Below are 17,622 nucleotides of genomic sequence, written 5' to 3'. Positions count from 1 at the left end.
AATACCCTACAGCTAATCTACTGAGGGAGGTAAGTGATACTCTTATCCTTTACTAGCTAGCATGATATTTAAAGATGTTGCAAAAACCTAATTACATTATATGATGTGAAGCAGATATAAGACTAAAACCTGTTTAATAGTTAAGCCTGTTGCTATAACAACCACATTTCAAGGACATGGGTATACAAAACACACGCCACAACATCTGCATTAACAAAATGTCTCACTGCAATTCAACTTTACCTGGTAAAAGAACCAATTAAATTTGAATTTTTTTGTTCAAAAACCACCAAACAAAGAACAGGATCTTTTGTTACTGTCAACACTATTCCATCTTTAAACACTAGCAGCCTCTCCAAGGGAGATTTGCTATCCAATTCATCTGGTTTTGGATTCCCTCCTTAAATGTTTCTCCTCCAAGGAAAAGAGGTCAACCTCAGTGTTCCCACCTCAGTCATGCAGACGTTTAAGCATCTGGCTGTTTCCACTTAACTGAGTAGGAATGTTGCTTTGGATGCATATTGCACCATGCTCAGAGATCTGACTTCTTCTAGCCTTTGCCCACAAAATTAAGAAACGAGAATGAAGAGCAGAAACAAATGCTTCAGTGAAACGTAACATAACAGACTAGGCAAGGAGTCAGCAGATTTTTTTTTTTTTTGACATATCATGTAATCATTTCACACAAATTTCTCCTCATTAGACCATTCTTTAGCAGTCCAGGACAGAAGGCGGCGATAGAATAGTATTTTTTTAAAAAAGGGAAGAAAACCTAAGTCAAGCTGAGGCCAATAGAGATGTGCACAAAACATAGTAATAGCCACTGATTAGGGTGCTAAGATTGTTACTTCAAAATAAAGAATATAAAAGAATACAAACTTTTGCCTAATACTTTAAGCCATTTGCATACCCTAAATGGTGACATTACAAAGGAGCATAGCTCAACCTTACACAATGATTATTTCCATAGCATCAGGAGATTTCAGTTCACTCATAAACACATCACAGCTAGAAAGACCAAAAGTGAGTTGGATCTAATTTAGGAAAACATTCTTTTCAGCATAAAAAGTATTCATAGAGAAAGTTTCAAATACATAATATTGCATAGGGTGTTGATAATCATATTACTGTTTACAAAAAGATGAATACAGCTTCCTCCTAGTTAAATCTGTGCTTTGCATTGCTAGTTATGAAACATGGCAATGGAGAGATAAGAGGTAGTAGCAGTACTTGTACACCTCTGATTTACAAATGACTTGACGTTTCTGTACCCTATTTCTCTGATCAGAGCATCTCAAACAACGTAACTCCAACAATAAACGCAAATTACTTTGACTTGCTCCATGCCCTCCTCCTCTTTTTCAGTTTCTTGCATTTACATGTTTACATATTCTAGGAAGACAGCTTCAGAAGCAAGATTAAATTCAGCACGAGTTTCACAAAGCTTTCCAGAACCGTGACTTTGTTGACAATAAGCCGAAAATACAGGTTTCTCTACAACTATCTTTTAGCTTCCTCTTGAAAATAACATCTGTGGCTTTGAATTAAAGTTGCTGCTTTCATTTGACTGCACACCTTTTAAAGAAGCAGTAAGAGCACTGGAAGCAGAAGTCAATAACCGTGTTATGTTGTTCAAGGTTTCTGGTTTCAACTCAGATTGCATACTATGAAGGCAGTTTGCCGAAGTCAGACCACAGAAAGAGGTTTAGCAATAAAAATCACACTTTTTTTCTTCTTAAATGTAAACACAAACTCTGACATTTATTAGAGCAAAACTGTTTACAGCAGAAGGTAACAAGAACACTATACCATTGATGATGGAAAAATATAAGTTGCAGGCCTCCCACTTAAACAAAACTAGCACCGTCCCTAAGATGTGCTTTTGGCTGGATGAATTTGCAATCACCCTCCTGTATCTGTATCCGTATTTAAATTCAGAGGCCTTCAAGCACTTTAGCAATCTGCTTATCAATTACCAGACATACTCGACTCTCCCAATTCAGAGGTCTAACAGGAGGAGCACGGAAGGTTAAACGTAGCATAAAATGTGTTACAGCAGCTGTTAAAGCCAAAGGCTGAAATCCAACCAGCTAATGCGAAAGGGAGTCTCACCATTAATTTTAAAAGAGATGGGATTTCACTCACTGATCTGATGTATTAAATCATAGACATAAGGTGGAAGGCTGCGATGTTAACCATTAATAAAAAAATCCCCAAGTGAGATTAAGATCAGAAAACATATGTTATTAATTTACAAAAGAGATCAAATATAACCAAGTAATGCTTGTGCACAATGTCTGACTCTTATCATCTAAAGATCACGAGTGTCTAAACTAAACATGGAAAGCAGGTTACAGAATAGCTTCTAATTCCAGGAAAAGGCTGACAAGAAGGGAGGAAATCATCTTACCGCTTCATTGACATTAACTGGCAATTAACTAACATTAACACTTAGACCCATAGTCACCTTCTTCCACATCTCACTCTTTTCTTCTTAAGAAGACAAGCATGTGAGATGAGGTAATCTTTTATTTAGACCAAGTGATACAAATGAAAAAAACCCAAGCTATCAGGCGTGTCATCTCTAGTTCAGCTATTTTTGGACTCTTAAGCATCTGGAGGCCAGTGAAGAGCTACCTCCTCTTTGAAAGAGCAATGATGCTAGCACTACAGTTTCTCTACAAGATAACCTCAGACACGGCCAAGGTGTGCACCAAAGTACAGCAGCCTTCAAGTCCCTGCTAGACCCTGCACAAGCTCCCAGCTGGAGGGCAAGCTGTGAAGCTTCCTTAGGGCTGTCATGACAGGTGCTAGATGCCTTATTTCATTTTCTTCCATTTCAGAGAGCTGTATTCATTTCCCTGGTATTCATTTTCCTATTGCTAATCTCCTTTAGCCCCAGCACAATTTTCAAATTACAGGCAATGATAAGAACAAGGTACACGAAGCGACTGATGTTAAACGTTGTCATCTGTCTCCACTAAAACCTTTCAGTTATTCAACATAACAGCTGGCAAGAAGACAGACGACATGCTTTATGTATTTCAGCAAATTTGATCTATTATTAATTATTTATGCCCACTTTTGGTTAGAGATGTGAGAGAGCCCATTTTTTACAGTTTCCAAACTGAGGCTTTCAGGACTGGATTCAATTACAACTAAGTTATAAGCTAAAGTTGGGATAAATGTTGCTATTCACAGACTCTAGTGAGGTTGAACGTCTGCTTGTATGACATAAGGACAAGGCCAAACCTCCAGCTTCAGCCCAGCAACGCCATGATGAGGGCTGCTTTGAGGCCACCGCTGTGTAGAAGTGCTGTCACTTCCATGCTGGATCAACAAATGCTCCTTTTGGTTCGCCTGTACTATCAGCAACACCAGTAAGTGCTGCTTGCTTGTCACAAAAACGGAAAAAGCTCCATAAAGAGCTGTTTCACAGAAGCATTTGAAATAGTCAGAAACTCTTTCCTATCCCAATAAAAAGTTCAATGCCCTGACCAGAAGAGAAGTGCACACCCAAAGTGTACAACCCTCAAATCTTCAAATTTCTGTTTCTAATGCAACGGTTGGTGAGCACTTAGCTCAGGCACGTCCTGCTCCCATTCTCCTCTGTGAAGACAGCTTCCTGAGCAGCCTTGCTCAAGGCGCTCCTTCACATCATGGATGCGAAATGCCCAAAGCATCATCATGGAATATCACAAAGGCAAGCTCATGGAGAACATGAAGGTGTAAATTACAGCCTTTATAGCATGCTGCCCTAGAGCAGACAGCTGCAACATTTCTTATGGAAAACAACCATTTTCTGGGAAAAAGCGTCCATAAACCAGAAACAGATCAAATGCAAAATGTTCACTTACGTCCAGGCATTGTCCTACAGTAAGCAGCGAGTACCCTACCGAGCGAGCTGTGCCATCGGCACGTCACTTCCAGAGGTGACGTGGTGACAGGGGCAGGTCCAGCAGCGCCGCTCCCGCGCCAGCCGCCCGCGGGCCGGGCCCGCCGCAGCCGCTAGAGGTCAACGGCGCCCCATGCTCGGAGCGCCCCGGCGGCGCCCAGCCCTGGCGCGTCCCGGGCCGCGCCGTCGTGTCCGCGGGTTTCTGAGGTGGGTTAGGGTCGCTGCTGATCTGGGAAGCTCCACACGGAAAGGTGTAGGCGCCACCATGTGACTGTGCAGCTCCAGCCTGGACCAGCACCGCAACCATGCTGCGGTAAACGAGGGGATGGATGCGCGGTCACACGGAGAGCAGGAGGAAAGCAGTGCGTGGGGCTCCTTGGCAGGCGAGGAGTAACGATGCTCTTCTGAGGTGTGGCTGATGATCTGCTTACACGCTGAAATACAAACCCAGGAAACCCAGTTCTCCTTTTACACAGAACAGTGCCAAACACACTTCTTCCAGTATCAGCTTCTCCACAATTTCCAGAGACAACAACCAGTACTTAGTTCAGTTCAGGCATGTAATTGTTCTATCTGCCCTAGGACCTTGTAGAACTATCCAGCATTTTGGATTCCGAGAAATCAGTAGGTAGAAAAGGCATACACGTTCAGCAGAAAACAGTTCTCCAACCATTCCACAACCTCCGAGAAACAGTTTCTGGAAAGCCTAACACAACTGAACCATTATGAAATTGTTTGTCTTTCATATCCCCAATTTTACTGCTGCAACTTTTGTTCAGACTCTTCCTGAATGCTAAGAGCTGACCCAGCAGACAAACCCACAATGTGCTTTTGACGAGTGACTGTTGTCCACCCTGCCTGTCAACGCTTGCCTGCTGTGCACGAAGAAAGGCAAGGCTCACGGGGCAGCAAGATGATGGGCACCTCGACGGGAGGGAAGGGAGTTTTGAGCTGGTCCATCGCTGCTCTCCTTTCTTGCTACTTTCTAGAAAGCAGGATCTGGAAAGGAATTCTGGGCTGTGAGCCCTGGAGGGATGCCTATTCCCTGGTGCTATATTCCTGTCCACCTAGTCTCCTTCTCCTGTCCCCTCACTGGTACACCCACCAGTCCTGCGCTGGGAACACCAGTAACTCCCCAGTGTGAAGCACTATGGCATCCATAGCCTCTGAATGCTTTCCTATGGCTTCTCCCTGCTGAGACAGTCCCTGTTGCCAGTGCTGAGAAAGACAGTCAAAATAATGAATGCAACTTCAGCAAGAAGAGGCATGGGGTGTGGAATGAGGAAGATTGTTTTTAAGATGAGTCCAGGGTTCACGTATATTTAAGGCATGGGTTTAGCTACTCTAAAGCTTAAAAAAAAGAGTTGGAAAAGTCTTCTCAGACCTCATGAATCATTCTCAACTAATGAGAGTAAAATGTGGTTGAGCTATCAAATAAACATGCGTTATCTCCACTTAGCCCTGGAGGACGTGACTGCGCGCCTGCAGCTCATCAGCAGTGCCTCGGCCTGTTTGAACAAGCAGGTAAAGATTAAGTTTCACTTTGCTCTTTTGCTGTTGTGTGCACTGATTTATTTGGTAACTGAAAGTCCTCAGGGAAGACAGTGCCAAAAGCACTGCTGAGTTCCTGTAAGGTTAAATTCATTCTTTTACCATTAAGATTTTAGTACTTTATAAGAAGAAAACAGCGGCCTCGCAAACCTCTCCAGGTCTCTCCCTACTCTAGGTTTTCACTCATTAGGCTGCAGGCAGGATAAACCAGAATCACCAATGATACCACGTCTGGAAAAATGGAGAAAGAACCCCACAATGTTTAAGTTTTTCTTTCTCTCTCTCTCCCCGCCCCCCCGTCTACAGACAGATACCACTTGGAGAAACCTGTTTCAGAAAGTCATGGCTCTGAAAGACAGCAGTCAGCGTGTGGATAGGAAGGTGTATCAGCAAGCTAACAGCTAACACACTCCTGGTAATCTGTAGCATTGAAAAATGGGTTGAAGATTTCCACAAAGATCCTATAAACCAAGCAAAATTCCCACTGACGCCACTAAGACTGCTGCTTAGATAAAGGCTCATGTCTCAGATTATTGGAAGGGAAAACACATCAGTGAGCAGATTTCAATCCATCAGAGACAGTTCAAGCAAGTCACATCAGAAATATAACCCTAGTCATGATACTTAAAAATATTAATTAGATGCCTGAATTTTATTTGCTTATAATTCTAGCAAAGCTTCACATTTCACTGCTTCACACAAAACAAGAGACCTTATGCTGAAGTTTTGAGGTACACATCTAACCTGGGAGCAGGGTGGGCAGTTTCCTAAATCAATAAATATTTTCCAATGCATCTTTATTCCTATAACAAAGTAAAACAACATTCATAATCTAAATGCAACTTCTCCAGGCCTTTAGTTATGGGCAGACAAAACCAGCCAGCCCAATTATTTGCCTGGGAAAGCCAAACAAATGAGTATCGTGTGTGTCATAGTATATCAAATATTACACAGGGAAATGTTTTCTTCTCTTTTCTTCTCTTCTAAAATGTAAATACAACTTGTGTTCTACAGATGTGTGGAACTGTAACCAAGCAACACTTAACAGCTCGTAAGCAAACCCTAAAAACATCTTGAGGAGACCAGCTTCCATTTTTAATTTGTGTCTATAGAGAAATAAGCGATCCTAGACGTTTGAGGTTGGTTTGTGATAGCGCGTAGCATTTGTTATCTTTGTGAAGCACAGGATTTGGATGCCCAGCATTCCACTATCACCACACCCTCCAGGATGCAAGGCTCTGTCCTGGATCACCCTTCCTGCTCAGACTGTGCCTGTGGTTTCACTGGCAGCAGAGCGTTTGGTCACAGCTGAGACAGAAGACCCTCTGTCTTCTCCACATTTCTCCTTCCTCCTGTTCCTGCTCTCAGCTACATGGTCCAGCCTCTTCCCGAGATCTGCCAGGCACCAGCCTCAGCAGCCGATTGAATTTAGCTCAGCATAAAAATAGTGATGCTTTTTGCTCAGTTAATTAAATCAGTTCCTACACAGGTCCAGTGAGCACAAAAGAGTTGAAGCAATGGGGGGAGACATGGCTGGAGTAGGGCAGGTAGAGATGGGAGAGAGGGTGAGACGGAGAAACACTTTTGTCATAGGACCTCCAGCAACCTGTGGTGCCACATCTTGTATCTTCCATGTTCTCCTACGGTCGTCTGCCCTGCTGAGTCACCTGATAGTACCAGTACCCCACTACCAGCCTAATGGGAAACAGCAGCCACAGAGAAAACACTTCTCTGTGGGGCGGGAGGGCCAGGGAGGACATGGGACTGGAATCTGATGCATTTGAAAGCAACTTATAGCTTTCTTATAACATTCCCAAACACTTCATCTATTAGTTTAGGGTTAGGCCCACGTTTTGGCATTCAGGGCTGGATGTTGTTTCAGTCAATATATATCTGCCTGTGAGTCCAGCAACTGATTTTGTTGTGTGAAAGGCTAACAGACTGTCACTTAAAGTAAAATTAAAACTTCTCACAGCCTCTCTTCTTACAAATGGCACAAAACGGCTTGGGAGATGCTCTGCTATGACTAACACTTTTTACACTAATCACAGCTCTCTCTTGCCTTGTGCTCAGCTTGTCACAGCCGCCTGCTGTTTTCTATATTGTACTGAGACTGCGCATGGAGCAATGGTCCTCTTCTATTTGTTCATATGTCTCAGGCTGGGCTCCAGCTGGGCCATCAACATGGTAAAAAAAAAAATGCATAAGTAGAACAACTATCCAGAGGGAAGGGTGCAGCTAATTGTTTTCAGACTGTAGCCCACTGTGAAAAAACAAACACACTGAAAAAGGGTTACTTTGTGCACTTAGTCTTTCTGGGATAGTGAGGATGCAACAACCAGCAGTTTGATATTTCTCTTCTTACATTGGCAGCCTTCCTCCCAGCCATGTTTGAAAAATTAAACAAGACAGACAAGTGATGCCACTTCAGGAGTTTGCTTATTTGATTGATAGGAGTATTGTTGCAATGACTTCAAGGAAATGTTCACAGAAACCAGTAAGGCTGCTGGTGGCAGCTCTCTGTAATACAGGGAGAGTTTGCAGCAGTTGCAGCCTCCTCAGATCTGGCAGGAAGGCTTATGTTCAGCAAGCATGCAGCCAACACAGTGCATTAGGCAGCTTGCACACCATTTATTTACAAAAACAGTATCAAAATCTCCCAATCCTGTACCTATTTCTCTGGAGATAAACACAGATAGAGATAATACGACCTTGAGAGAAAGAACTGTTTGCTGTCTGCCAAACTCTGAATATTCAGGTAAAAACAGTGGGCCAAGATGTTTAATGCTTCATCTGCTTTCGGCAGGGTTGTATATATAGTTTTAGCAAGAACATCTCTAGATGATGAAGCAAACTAAAACATTCACATTAAAAAATAACAAAGGGAAGCTATTCTTGGAGCCATTTGGGCCACCAGATTCTTCCTAAATGGTGCAGAAATAGCAGCTTTGAATAATTAATACCTGAAGTGGGTGATTCTCACTCAGGAAAAGAAAACAGCATATGCTGGTCCTCCACTAGTCCTTCCCACTGGAAGTGAGAGTCAACTTTTGTCCTGCCTGTCACAGGGGATTACTCAACCTCACACACAGCAGCAATAACACGACACTGCTCTACTTGTCTCTGTAGATCTGGACAGGAAGAGGCTCAAGGTCTGTCAGAAGGTTTTGTTGGGAAGAAGAGGGTTCAACTCTATTCATAGTACAGTCCTCTCGTTTTGGGACCTCAACAGTCCTAGCAAACAGAGAGCAATGTCCCCATGGTAGTAGCTATAATACGGGAGAAAAGAACAGACCCTACGACTGACGCAGGCACCCTGACACATGTGATAGGGTTGTGCCCTATCCATCCCCATGATCATCAACTATCACACATCCAGGCAAACAATATGAAGCCATGTGTTTTCCTCAGAACACCAAAAGAGGGATGGGCAGGGCCTGCCGGTCTTCACCCTCATCTGTACATGCCACGGATATATTCCTCTATAAGGCAGCAGCTATTTTTAGGATTTTGTCTCAGGAATAGCTTCTTTCTTCAGATTATGGCAAGTTGCGAGTGCTTGGTTCTTTTTCAAACCAGACCACAAGGCACATGTCTACAGATACAGACTTCAGGAACCATCTTTGGGTGCTCTTTCTTAAAAATGTTGCTCTATGTTTGCTGACCCACTTCAACATGAGAATTTGTAATGCTGAACAAGTATCAAAATATGAAGTTAATAAAACATAGGTCTCTGTTCACCTTGGAACTTGGAGTGAGAACTAGAATACAACCCCATTTTCAAAACCTGTATCTCCATTCAAGACCCTCTTGCTCCCAAAATTTGAGTAGGGATTACAAAAGTTGAGAAGCAATTTCCAACTGAGCCTGCAACTACAAAGACATTAACAGTAACAATGCAGTAGAACTCCAAACTCCAATGTTGTATTGAAGCACTCAACTCATTCACACAGGGAAAGCAAACTCTGTAATAAAGCCTTGGCATTATGCAGCTACATAGCAAAGTTTTAAGTTTTGAAACAAGTGGTTTCTGAAATCACTTACACAATACAAAGACGCGTAAGATGGCAGAAAACCCTGGATACACTGCAGGTTTTTTATGTGCTCCCACTTTTGTACCATATAAAGGAGAGGTTTATGGTCCAATATAGGCAAAAGGGGTTAACTTTGGCGGATGCTCTCGTTCGAAGGGAGATTACCTTAAGGTAGCACTTCAGAAAAATAAGCAGTTTTTCTCAGTAAAGGAGGTCTTGTGAGTCCTGTCACCCCCAGCTTGCTGCCCTGACTGGGCCAGCACTTACAGATCAGGCAGAATCTTGTTCCACAGAATTTCAGATAGTCACTGATGTGCAGCTACTTATGGGCTTGTGGTAGCTGAGATTCCTCATGAGCAGGGAAATACTGAGGCAGTACATTTTTTTTCTGTCCCAGTAGCATGAAAAGGCAAAAGCTATTCAGGTCTAGGAATAAAGTATGCGGATTCAGAGATCCTACGTATTCCTCATCTCTTCCAGGAGCCTAAAGCTGCTTGAATCTTCAAGGCTTTGTTTTTTAAAACACAAATCTCATGCAACTTTGGGTGCAGGTCAGGACATGAACTCCAGCTTAGCTAAGTCTATTCAACTCAAGGGATAGTTCAAATAGCAGGACACACATCCTGGAAAACACAGTGCTGGAACCAGGAGAATAACTTCACTGATGACTAAAGCTTGAACCTTCAGGCAAAACAAATGACCTTTGCCCTTTGGAACCCAAACAAAAAAATAAATCTTGCTTCACGTTAGTGACATATAACAAATAAACCAAATAATAATGACCTTCTGTAATTTTTTTTTAACAAAATATTAGTTCCGGCATATCTCTGTACAAAAGAAAACAGCGGCTGGCAAATAGAGGTCTGATCTGAGAATGAAACGCTTTCCTCCTCCGCTCCTTTTAAAACTGATTTAGGTCTTTTTTGAACAGCCTCTGAGACTTAGTACAACTGTGATTAAAAGCAAGTGTAAGAAATGAGTCATATCAAAATTTCCTTACTAATCGACTGTGAGTAGCCCACTTACTCGACCAGCCTAACACATTATTTTTAACAGGGCCGACAGGGACAAGTGCTGGACTCTGTTAATATTTGCAATATTTATGCCGATAAAACCCCTTCAGCCAAGTCTAAGACTTGTAATTTCTTGATTCTTGCCATTAGCACTGTCAGCCCAAGCATGCCTGGTAACCGGCTTAGACAACACCCAAAACAGTACACTGGAGCAATACGGAGAGTCAGAAGTCAGCCAAGGAGAAGGGGTCTATTTGGTCTAAATATGCCATGTCAAGTTCATCTCAATCTACTCCGGGAGTCACAAAGGGCTTCAGCTTCCAGACTGCAGGCTGCAACAGAGGTGTCTGCTCTTGCAGTCTTTCCCCATACCCTGCCAGCTGAGGTCAGTCACAAAGGCGCTTGCATAACTGCCCGTAACATCAGTCACCGAGCAGTGCTGAGAGATAAGCACAGTGCCCTGCGTATACAACACAGCACTGAAACACCACTTATTCTGGCCTGAGCATTCAAGGAACAAAGATAGAAGAGACATTGTGCAGCCTAAAAGCTCCCTGTTTTACTCCCAGGTATGATCCATCACCTTAAGTCCTGAGCCCTAGAGAAAATACAAAGGCTGTAGCACTCTCAACTGAAAGAAGGCGTGCTACCAGAGCAAGGTGATCTGAGATATTAAAACACCTTGCATTAGTCAGAACATACAAACCAGTATGTTTGCCATGCCACTCCACAGGTTGAGCCTTCGCGACGACAAGTCAACATGACAAATCTGCACTTACAGCCATTTCTTTAAAGGCTTCAAATTGTGCCATAGAGAAAACGGTGAAAGGGTGGTCAAGTCATAAAGGATAGATGTACTTCCCTGTGACACAGTCAATTAGACTAAACGAGACTACTGCACAGCGATGGTGCTTGACAAGAAGCAAAGGAAATTGTTCAGGCAGTCCCAATAGGAACTCAGTTAATTATTAATAGGGACTTGTTATAGCTGACATCTACAGCATTAGAGGAAATCCTCAGTGCTTTAGTGTGTGGGCGAAATATTCACTTCTGGTTACATGAGCCAATCTGGCCAATAAACTTTGGCAGCTTTTCTTAGCTGGCCTTAAGCAGGGAGAAAATTAAGAGTCAGATGTCAGGAGAGAAATCAGTCTAATTGAACCATTGAACCCATGACAAAAAGTCTAGACTTCCGTTGTCTCCAAAGTTTAAAGTTTATTAAGCCAATGAATGTAACCCAATGGCTAGAAACAAAAAGGGACAAATCTTTGACTATGTCTAGGAGAGTTCTGAGTATCTCCTTTTTCGTTCTTTTCTTTCTCCTGTTTTTGGATTTAGAAAGGAGAGGTTGTCCTACAGGCTAGAATAGATATTTTTCTCCATTGCCATGAACCTATTTAGAACCTGGTTGAAGATAAGAATCTCTTCATTCACAGACAATAAGGTTGAATTTGGTAGATTGATTGCCGGCATGGTAACAGTTGCCAGTCACAAATATTCAGATAGCTCATTTTTACAAAAATCTTTACAGATTCAAAAATATTCATGCATTTTAACATGGGAAACTATTCAGAAGATAATTTGCAGCTAGAAGACACCATAATTGATTCTCCTCTATACAGTGCTTCAATGACTCCCATGAGAAATGAAAACAATAACACAGGGAACAAGAAGTGAGGGACCACCACAGTTATTTATCAATCCAAGCAGCAATACACAGCCATGAAGCCTTTGGCAGCATTATGTACAGATACATCCAGAGAACAAGGGGAAGAGTTGATGAAAAATGTGCTAAACTGAAAAGGAACTAAAAAGATAGAGAGTTCATAACCAATGTCTGAATGAGCTTCACCTGCTCCTGGACCAAGTGCCACTGCACAGGCAGATATTTGCAGACGGGTGACTGAATTTTCAAATGCTCTACTCTGCAAAATTCCACAAAAGAGCTCCAAGCTCTGTACTGTAGACAGTGTCTCTGTCTCACAATCACAGCCAAGAATATAAAACAAGCCCTATCTGGAGGGAACAGATATCTATTTTAGGGTGAGGTTTTCCTTTACATGTGGATCCTTGCTACTCAAAAGCTCACTGAGTAATGAATGTAAGTGAGGGCTGGGAATGGCTTCCTGTGTGTTTAAATGTGGGGCACACATTCTCCATCAGCTGCTTTTGTGAATGCTTACTTCTCTGAAGGAATGAACTTTTTACTTTTTCAAAATGCCACATTCAGCTTCCCCAGTCAAACCTGTGAACTGGTCAAGCACCCCATATCTGCATACAGGGCACGTGCACCCTTGACTCGGAGAAGCATGCAGGCTCGGGCTTTCTTTCATGCTGTCTTATCCAAGTACCATCCTTAAGCCTTTCCTCAAGGTTAACTACACGTTTGGAGTTTCTTAATGTTGAGATTAGCCTGGGGTAGGTGACAGGTCTAACAATCACCTTTGTGGTTAGATTTGTGACCCTTAAGGATTTCTTTTAATTTAATTACAAATGTAATCCCTAAGGATTGCACTTGCAAGCAGTTCAGCTTGCCAGACCCTAGAATTCTGGGGGAAGGAGGCTCCAGAAGCACATTTTGTTCTCCAACGCAGTTGGAAGGTGAAATAAACAGGTTTTTCTTCAAATACTGGAGCTCTGAATGGTTTCTGAACATCACAAATATTGGCATGCTGCCTACTGCTTCCAATTAGCTTCTAATTACACAATGTAATGTATGGAATATAATACAAGAGCCAAATTTGCCCATTAATATAAATGCAATGACACCACAGAGAACGCGTCTGTATGGGCTGCTAAACTGACTTGAGAGTGATTGATCATCTTCATTTTGGTTTTATTCCCAGTGTTCGGTGTTGCTTGGTTTGGGGTTTGGAATTTAATAAGATTTGCATTTAGAATATTAGAGCTGAAAGCTTTCATCTCATCTGGATTTCCTGGAACTAGTTTAAGAATTTTAAATAAAAGATGAGGCAAGGGAGGAGGACAAGGAAGACCCCAAACATTCAATGCTAGAGCTGTACTATGTTGAAGGATTCTGAGAAAGATGTGTGAAAGTCGAGAATGCAGACAGATAGAGTGTCTGCTAAAAAATATACCTTGCCCAAGCCCATGGACCCTCCTAAGAATGAGAACACATAAACAAAATGAAACAGTTAATTGCATATTTTTAAACAGAAAGAAAACTTCTGGAGGAATTAAATATGAGTAACTTTCCACTGTCATTATGCAAGATCCCCATGGGAATTAAGGACAAAGAACGTGCAAGCCAGGGGCTGAGTCACACGATCAAGTCTCTGTATCTTAACCAGTTACCACATTCAGCTGAGCCAGGAATCAATGGATGCTCAGTCCTAGTCTTAGGTCACTGCATGCACAGGGGACAGCAGAAATGCCAGGAAGTCCCTGAGTGACAAGTGATGGGAGCCTGAGAGAAGAAAATCAGAGATACTCCAGTACGACTCTTGTAGTCCTGCAGGTGTTGAACAATCGCAGCCGCCTTCCCAGCCCTGCACAGCTCCACGCACGCTGGCCTGTGTGCCGATGGCATGGCTGATGAGCTCAGCAGCATGGAGGGTGGGGTGGAAAAGAGACCCCAGAAAGAGCTACCTGCAAGGCTGTCTCCCAGCTGGACAGCCTGCCTGCCCAGTCAGAGCCCCCAGGTTGTACCCAGGGCCACATCCTCTGCTGGGCTCTCTATGAGGATCTAGTGAATCCTTGCTGGGATGGAGGAAGGGATGGCTTGGTCTCCTTGCCTCACACCAGTGGCATTCACCCCTCGGTAGCGGCCAGGACGGCCCCGTCGTACTCGGCCCCTCTGACCCGCACGGCCCCTGCGGCTCCATCGCCGTCACCAGGCAACCGCGCCGCCGGGACGCACTGTTGCCGTGGCGACCGCAGCGGCCACGCTTCTGGCGCAGGGAGAGCGTGGGGGCCCCGCAACTGTCCCAGCGCCAGCGCAGCACAAGGCTGATCCCAGCTCCCACGGCTGCGACACACACCGTGCCCAGTGCCTAAAAGAGCTGGGATCCTTGCCGGGGCCACCCACTCCAGCCTTGGCCGGGCTGGGAGATGTGCTGCACAGTCCCTTCCAGGCTTTCCTCTGTGAGTCTGCCCGTGTAAGAGCAGCATCAGCAGCTGGGCCTTCAGTGATTGAGTGTCCCACCACCAAGAAGTGTCACCCACCTACCTTTGGGGCCGCTGCACGTGCCTGAGCTCTGTCCTGCACGCTCTGCCCCAGCCAAGCAGAACGTCACGAAGGGGAAACGCTGTCTGCTGCGTGGAACGGCTTCTGCAAGTAAATGCAGAAAATAGCTCTTAAATAGTGTTTTCTGGCAGAAAATCTTCTGCAGATGACAAAGGTGAAGCAAAAAGTGAAACGACTTTACAGAAGTCACTGAAGAGATCAGTAACAGTCTGGAAGCGATTCTGTGTTTTCAGACCCTGTATCTATAGACACAGCAATCAAGTACTTAAGAGATTATGAATGGTAGGTGAGAGGGTGACATTTCTCTTTTAGAAAGAAAAACATTTCTTCCTTACCTGTGGTGCCCTTCGTAAAGTTATGCTGAGAAAGATCAATTCTCTGATTTTTTTCCTACTGCATTCTTTAAAAAAAGTTCAAACGCACAGAGATGTGGGTTATTTTTTTCCCCTCTTCACTCGGTACTATTGAGTCTATTGAAAAGAATGAAGCCTTTGTCAATACACTCAGGGTTCAGACAGTAATAGATTTTATTTTGAATTATCATCTTTGCTTTAGCATTGAGGTGCATGGTTATTTACCTACCTGTAATCTGCAGAGACCGAGCTTTATGTAGTCTAACTTTTATATTGGTTGCAGCAGCATGCATAGATTCCTCTTGTTTGAGTTTCTCCCCCTACTTTTTTCTCTCATCCCAAGAAAAGCAAATACCTTCAAGACAACACCTTGCACAAACTGTATTCCTGTAGCAGCAGGCGAGGTGAGGAAGGATTTTTCTTTTTGTTGTGTCATTCACAGGTCACTACTGACATACTCTGTACAATTTATTATGGCTGTAACATGCCTGGCTGCAAGTCATATCATGACTACAGTCAGGTCATGTCCTTGCAGGTCGTCTGTCCTCCAGTACTATCATCAAAAGGTGCTTTGGGAAATCTTTCCTACAAATCCTTTTCCTTTGACCACTGATATTACACTTGTACGGATGATTGATGTAACATTCACCTCTGTGCTTCCACTACCCTCCCTTACCCTCTCTTATCCCCAGTGGCATTAGTTCTGATGGACATTGACGTGAAAAGAGATCATGCTCAAGAGTTAATGAATTTGAGTGTCTTGCTAGAGGTGCTTTCAAAATGAGGCAGACAGAGGAAGAAGAGAGCGATCACTCTGCAAGGGCCGAGCGCCCACAGAGTGAAGGACACAAGACACATGGGCCCTTTTGGCAGTCTCAGTCAGTGTCTGTGCAGTCCAGCTTACACAGCTGGGCCCCGTTTATAATTCTGAAAGGATTTTTTTTTTCCTTGGTTGGTCGGCTGGTTGTTTTACTTTCAGATCACTTAACAAACAGGAAATACAGAGGACACCAAACAAAACAACAAACAGAGCTCCACACATTACACTGCTCAGCTGGGAAACTCAGTGAGAGTCTCTTTGAGGGGTGGGAGTTCCAGGGATTGTGCATCCCTAGCTGTGACCCATTTCTTCTCAGCCCTTCTCTTTTATCCTGTGACTATGAAAACACTTTTTATTTAACCAGCATGGGGAATCCTTCATTTCAGCTGCTCGAAAGCCAGACTACTACTTAATTTAAAAGATAAATGATAAGAAAGAGAGCAAAAGAGAGTTAATGAGAGGAATAAAGCCTTCATTGCCTCTGTGGGCCAAGACGGCAGGTGGCAGGAGGCAACTTTCAGCATATTGACAAAAAAAAGTCTATATTTTATTGTTCAGTTGCCAGAGTCACCAAATCTTCATTGATCATTTTATTAGTTCTATGTCAAGGACTTCACTTTGGCAATGGCCTCTCAACACTTCAGATCAGAAAAAAAAAACCACTTTGCTTGCCAACAGCTTCAAATCAGCATCATTTAGTTAATACGAATTAGTTTTCATACTTACTTAAGCCCAGTACAGATCCCCAGCCTTCCACCTAGTTAGTGCTTTTAGCCTTCGCTCTCACATTGCACACCTCTGTCTTCAATGAGCAGCTGCAAATCATTCCAGCCCATCTCAACTAAAAGAAGAGAGTGGCAGAATTATTCTGATTTTATTTGGTGTTACTTTGATGTTACAAAGATTCTCTGTCTGAGGCGCTACCTCAGCATATGGGGCTTTTACAGCCTCCTGATTTTGGAGAACACTAGAAAAAAAATCAAGGAAAGTTATTAAAAGTTTAGTTAGTGAATTCTGCAGCCACATTTTCCCCATGGAAGGGATGCTCCTCTTCTTATTTACCCAGAGAAGTATTTGATTAGTAGAGAACCAAACCCTAAGCGACAACTCAAGACTGACCAGCCCTGCCATAGTCACAAATCACCTCTTTGAAAATGATGTCTGGCATTATCATCTCATGTCACCACGGGCAAAACCGTCCCTTCCATCTGCATCACAGTCCAGTGGCCACATAACCTGTAACAGTCTCCCACCAGCATTCCTGGGAATCCAGCCCACAACAGGACATGAAAACAGGGAATTAAATACTCTCTTTTATAGAATTACTTCTGATTTCTAGACTTACATAGAGATATGTAGGAAATGTACTTATGGAGTGGCAAGAATACTTATTTTTTTTTTTCAAAATCAATGTTGCCGTTCCCTCTCTTTGTATGAGCTGCACGGCTAGTGAAGCAGGAATACTCTGTGGAGCAGTAAATACGTTAACAGTATCTCATTAGAGAGATCCGAGAACCTGGGCAAAACACGAGCCCAGAGTAAATACAGCAACAACACAGAATACTCATAGTCTTACCTGCGCTTAACCAGCAACACTAGAAAACTTCAAGAGCGCTTTTAGGAGGTTTGGTACACCCAGGGCTACAAAGCTGGAGCTTCCTTAGGCATGCTCAGCTCTCACTTTTCTAAACTGATGCTGACTTTACAATACAGCTTCTTGTGAAGGTGGGCAAGCCACTTGAGCGTGAG

The sequence above is a fragment of the Tauraco erythrolophus genome, chromosome 11 (genome assembly GCF_009769465.1).
Source record: "Tauraco erythrolophus isolate bTauEry1 chromosome 11, bTauEry1.pri, whole genome shotgun sequence".
Lineage (NCBI taxonomy): Eukaryota > Metazoa > Chordata > Aves > Musophagiformes > Musophagidae > Tauraco > Tauraco erythrolophus.
The sequence above is the reverse complement of the archived record's forward strand: the minus strand, read 5'-3'. Positions refer to the sequence as shown.